The sequence below is a fragment of the Bidens hawaiensis genome, unplaced genomic scaffold, assembly GCF_021521415.1.
Source record: "Bidens hawaiensis isolate Kalapana, Puna unplaced genomic scaffold, B.hawaiensis_p1.1 tig00005498_1, whole genome shotgun sequence".
NCBI lineage: Eukaryota > Viridiplantae > Streptophyta > Magnoliopsida > Asterales > Asteraceae > Bidens > Bidens hawaiensis.
In genome coordinates, this window is record NW_027491353.1 from 534368 (window position 1) to 540543 (window position 6176).

General features: G+C 32.4%; 1 pseudogene; it reads left to right on the top strand.

The window, feature by feature from the left end:
• Positions 1–2411: 2411 nt before the first annotated feature.
• On the top strand, positions 2412–3971 carry LOC143629976 (GDSL esterase/lipase At1g29660-like; annotated as a pseudogene).
• The last annotated feature ends 2205 nt before the right edge of the window (positions 3972–6176 follow it).

Here is a 6176-nt window from a genome sequence, read left to right on the forward strand (position 1 = left end):
AAATTATTATAAATTTAAATAACATAGTCGAATAGGTATGTTAACACACTAATTTTAGGGTTTGATTTTAGAACAAACCTTCTCAAATCGAACACAAGCGTGCGAATCAAGTTTGATTTTCGATTCAAAGAAGAAATCAACTAAAAGCGCAAATTTGTTGAATGTTTATCAATGGGTTAACAATCAAGATTAAGGCTTAGCTTCTAGGGTTAGAAATCCATGGAAAAGCAAGATGGTAGATCGATTTACAAAACAATCGTGGTCGAGTATAAGCTTACGAATAAGTTCGAGTTTTGAGGATGAAGAAAACGGGATAGAGAGGATGCTGAATTAGGGTTTTGAAATAAAATAATACCTTGAAAAGGATGAAACAAATCTGCATTTGAAATTTGAAATTGAAAGACAAGAGAGAGAAGATAAAGTAGATATAGGTTGAATTTGAAATAGATACGTTTGTTTTTTTTCCAAAGCTTCCAAAAGAAGATTTAGAAAAAAAAAAGAATAAATGCGAAGAGCTTTGTATGCATGACACATAAGCAGACAACCTCTATGGCTGACACGTGTCAAGAGATTCTATTTAAGTGATATGTGTCTAAATTGTTTTTCCTTTATTATATAGGGAGATAGTATTATATATATATATATATATATATATATATATATATATATATATATATATATATATTTGAACCCTTTTATATATAGGGAAAGGTTATCCTAAAAATAAGTAGTTTTCTAGAAAGACTAAGAATAACTCATAGTCATTGGATCATGTTAATCAATGGTTGAGATTCAAAATTACCAATAACCGACATAGTTTCCTAGAATTACTCTTTTATTATTATAACCGACATAGTTTCCTAGAATTGTTCTTTCACCATCATTTGTAATGCCAAATGTCAAAAATTTGTTGGTTATTATCATTCCTAGGAAACTCTTTATTCTTATTTGAACCCTTATATATATATATATATAGGTGCGGTTACGCTACGAAAATGCTTAACGTACATTAATGTACGCGAGACGCTCAAAGGCAAAAACCTAAAACGCTCACAAAACCTTAAACGCTCGTTAAACGCTCAAAACCGTCTTTGTGAAAAAAAGTGAAAAATTGATCAATTAACCATCCAAAACTGCTTTTTTCGGTGAAGCAATGATTGATTGGATATGTATTGACATTCCGAGATGTTTGGATGTGATTTCATGGTTCGATTCGCGAAAAACGGGATTCGCGTGCCTATTTGTACGATAAGTATTAGTGTATTGGATCTTTTCAATATATATATATATCAAGGTTAGGAAAGAGTTGAAACCCTAATCAAGAATAACACCACCTGTTTAAAACCCACTACATCCTAAATATATTACACATCTAACCATCTCAAATTAAAAGCACGTACGTGGGTCTTCCCAAAGTAAGTAAAGTAGCCATCGATCGATTTTAAACCCATAAAAAACCAAGGATATTAACATCCCCCTCGATTATATATGTCACAAGTGAAGTCTATGATAAAAAAACCAAGTTATTTCGAGCATTACTTAACTATCTTCACGTGAAAACTTTTGTTTATCATCTATAATTTGATGTTTAGTATTTTCTGTCATATCTGTATTTTATGAATTTATTTCTTTTCAGGTATCCATTTAATCTTAGCTTGATATATGATTAAGTAGTTATACGATACGGATAGTAAATATTTTATTTACGGGATTGTTTTACATTAATCGTTTCTATTATTTATATATTTTTTGGATTTTAATTTTATTTGTTGTAATGAAATTAGTAATATATTTAAGATTTGATGATAAAAGTGTTTCACAAATAAATTAGATGTTATAATCGGTTTAAAAGTTATCTGTGATTGGTGAGATCCATGACCCGCTTATTTTTTTTCTATAAAATTGTTCTTAATTATAAATAATATCTTTTAAAAAAATCATACATTAATGTTTAGTATATCCCTATTTTATAATATTTTCGTATCAAAAATTTAGTGAAATTAAATTATAATTTAATGAGACGTTATAACACGTTTAAGGACTATTTGGGTTTGGTGAGACCTATACCTGTGAATCGGGTAAAATGCATGAGAAAACTATATTACAAATAAAACAATCTGATGACTTGATATAATGCAGAAAACAAATAGAGAACTTTTAATTTAAAAGTTTCGTTTGTATACATTAAAGATTTAAGATTTATTTTGTGTTCGACATATAGCATAGAACTGAGCGCCTAATATGTACATGACATATATAATAGGTAATTTCAGACGCAATATAGTGAAATATTTACAAAATATATTTGTTTTTTTTAATCATGTTCCCATGCTTCTCACTTCCTATAAGTAGCATGCATGTTGCATTCATATCCATATCCCCTCCACCATTATTCGCCTACAACAAATTATATGGCTTCCAAGTACAGCCTATTGTTTAGCATCCTCATAATTGCTGCTTTGATGCAATTTCTAGCTATTGTTGTCATCAGTGAACCACAAGTTCCATGTTACTTTATTTTTGGTGATTCGTGAAAGCAGAAAAAGCCAATTATCCACCTTACGGGATCGATTTTCCAAAAGGTGTCACCGGTAGATTCACTAATGGTCTTACAGTCCCTGACATGATCGGTATCTCTCGCTCTCTCTTCTTTTGATAACTATTATTTATGTATAAGTCTCGACATTTTAACATTGTATATTTCTGAAATTTCAATAATTTCTTTCTTCAACAATTATTTTATATATTTGACCTTATGTTTGGCAATATTAATGCTTCAACTTAGTAAGTTTAATATTCAACTATGATTTTCAAAAGCATCTATATAATTCAACTTTTTAAAAGCCACATTATGATTTCTAAAACATGTGATTTCTGTCATATACATAGAGACCAGTAAATTCGTTTGTTTGATTTCAGGCAAACTTCTAGGGTTTCCTGATTTCATTCCACGGTATGCTAACGCAACTGATGAAGAGATCATCAGGGGTGTAAACTACGGTAGTGCTGGTGCTGGCATTAGGAATGAAACTGGAAGGAATGTGGTAAACACCATAACCCTCAATATTTTTCTAATGATGTTAAAGTTACAAACTTACAATTACATAGATGGTCATTTTCTTTGTCTACATATTATAAGCATAACGTTTATACTAGTTGGTCTTGTTTATTTTTATTTCAGGGTGAGCAAATCATCTTCGATAAGCAACTGCTTAATCATGAAGCAACAGTTTCCTGTATTTCGCTCCTGCAACGCAACCAAACATTTACAAATGAATACATAAAAAAGTGCATATACTTGGTAAATGTAGGAAGCGACGATTACATCAATAACTACTTGATGCCCAACAATTACCCCACAAGCAGCATATACACCCCTGATCAATATGCAACAATCCTCATTCAACAATACTCACAACTAACGGTAAAAATCTTAGAGTTTGGTGTGGTAAAAATGTTTATACTTTTTTTTTCACAATTAGATACCCTAAAATTTTATTATCTATACATGACAGACTTTGTATAATTACGGAGCTAGGAAAGTTGTGGTGTTCGGTTTGGGTCCAATAGGGTGCACCCCCCTTGCGATAGCAACGTTTGGCACAAACGGGAAACCATGTTCTGATTCGATTAATAATTTAATTAAGTTATTTAATGATCGGCTTAAGCCTCTTATTGTTGATCTTAACAATAACTTGTCTGATGCAAAGTTCACTTACATCAACTTTTCGGGCATTGCAGCACCTCTAAACGGTAAAGCGTAACAAATCCTCATGTACAATATTTCATTTCCTTTTTGCTTATAATTTTTATGTAAAAATTAAAAAAAATTATTTCCTTTTTGCCAGATGGACTATGTGTTCCAACATCCCTCAGAAACTGCAAACAAAATCCTCGCATCAAGATCATACATTAAGCTTTCTCCCACGGATGCGTCTCCTTACAATATTTGTCAGTTGGCTCGACTTTAATGTATGGAAAGATTACATGATAACATATACTCGTATGAATAATTAATAAGAAATATATTGATGATAATTGATATTAATAAATCTTAGTATGTGTTTTTTTTTTCTTTTTTTTTGTTATATATATATATTTAAGATACACACACAATATTCAGGTAACCAACTTATCCAAATTTGAAAATCTCATTGCTTCTTTACGAAAATAGAAAAAGCAACTGAAATTTGGGCCGCAATAACAGTTGCAACAATTATAATTATTAAAATGTAAAGCCTAAACTTTATACATTTGGTATTTTTATTCCTTAGCCCCGAAGGTTGTGGACTTTTTGAATAGCACTCTGCGAGTCGTGCAAATGAGACTTTTCACAAACTAACCACAAGTTTATTGTGAAAAACCTCTTTTGCACGAGTCGTGCAAAAAAGCTTAAACTTTAACCGACAAATTACCGGCAAAAGAGACTTTTTACAAGCAACCCACAAGTTCCCGACAAAAGTAAAAAACAAATAAAACCAATAAATTTTCCTTCAAATTTCCGACAAAATTATATGTGTCGCTATTTTGTGGCTAACTATAAGTGGCTTCAAAAAATCTCTACAAGTTTCCCACAAACTTAAACTTTAGTTTTATAATTTGTTTAATATAAAAATCAAATAATTTACCTTATAACTTATTATCTAAAAAGTTATTTTAGTCAGAAACTCGTCGGAAAATATATGCATTTCCGACAAAAATCCCACAAACATATTTATTACTCGTTAAATAGTTATATTAAGCCGATTAACTTATTGTTTAATTTTTAAACACTGTTTGTTTTATATTTCCGACAATTTTCCCACAAAATCTATATTTTTATTTGTTTAAAATCATTTACTATACTTGTAAGAAAATGTAACTTATTTATTTAGTAAAGAAAAGTATGGTTTTTTTATAAACTGTCATAAAATCGTCTGAACCTGTATGCATTTTCGACAATTTTTCCACAAATCTATTTTCTTATTTATTAATCCATTTATTATATATGCTAAATCTATTTTCTTGTTTATTTAATATAAGAAAAAATATGGTCTTATTTGAATTGTTGGAAATTTGTCAGAACGTTAATAATTTTCCGACAAGTTTGCCGCGAATCAATAAATATTAAACAATGTAACTTATATACTTAATAAATAAAGAGGTTTCTTTTTTCCGACTGTCTCGGAAATTTTTCAAGTTTTCCACAAATTTATGTATCTATATATGTTGTAACATCCCTAAAATTTTGGTCCAAATTTGACAACTTATTAAAGTTGAAAGATCAAAATTATTCTCACATTTTATAAGGAAATAAAAATATTCAATAAAGAAAGTCATCTCATGTTAAGTATATGAAAAAAGGAAACTCCATCCCACATAGAAGGATGTAAGAAAATAGAAGCATTTCACATGGGTATAAATAGGGAAAACGGAATCTAACCCACATGGAAAGTGGACGAGGACAATGGCGATTGTGAAGACTAATTCTTTTATGCCAAGCATGCACCAAGTGGTCCCATCGGAGGGTGCAGAGCACCCGACGCGCACGGGCTCATACGAGGACGACGGCGAAAGCGAAGGCGAAGGGCGATGGGCGCAATGTGGCGCACTTTGCACTTCGCACGCTGGCATTGCGGCGAGCCCCTTGAGAGCCGCCTTAGTATTTTTGGACATTGCGAGTAAGTCTTAAATATGACAAGTTATCAAAGCAAAGGGGTTAAAAAAAAATTCGGATATCTTAACCCATCGCGATACGCAATGGGCATAGCTAAGGAAACATCACGTTACGCGATGGCTGTCTCACCAAATCCCAGAAAGAGTGGTGTCGCGATACGCGACGGTCCAAGACTTTAAGCCATTGCGATACGCGATGACGTGGATTGACAACTCACAACGCGTGTCCCCCACGTGGCAGGCCACGTGTCAACACGTGGCATGCTCTGGTTATAGTGAGTCATAACGATACGCGACGGCCAAGGAACGACCATCGCATATCGCGATGGAGCCCGATTTAAACTTTAAAAGGGAGGGGTCACGGCTCATTCTCATCACACCACCTCACTTGCTCTCTCTCTATAATTTACTTTCTCTCTCTACCTCGGTTTCCGTGCCTCGACCCGATAATCATCACCTCGTAAACCATCCATATACTGACGACACTTTGAAGTTCGTGCCGACAAATCCCGACGACAGGC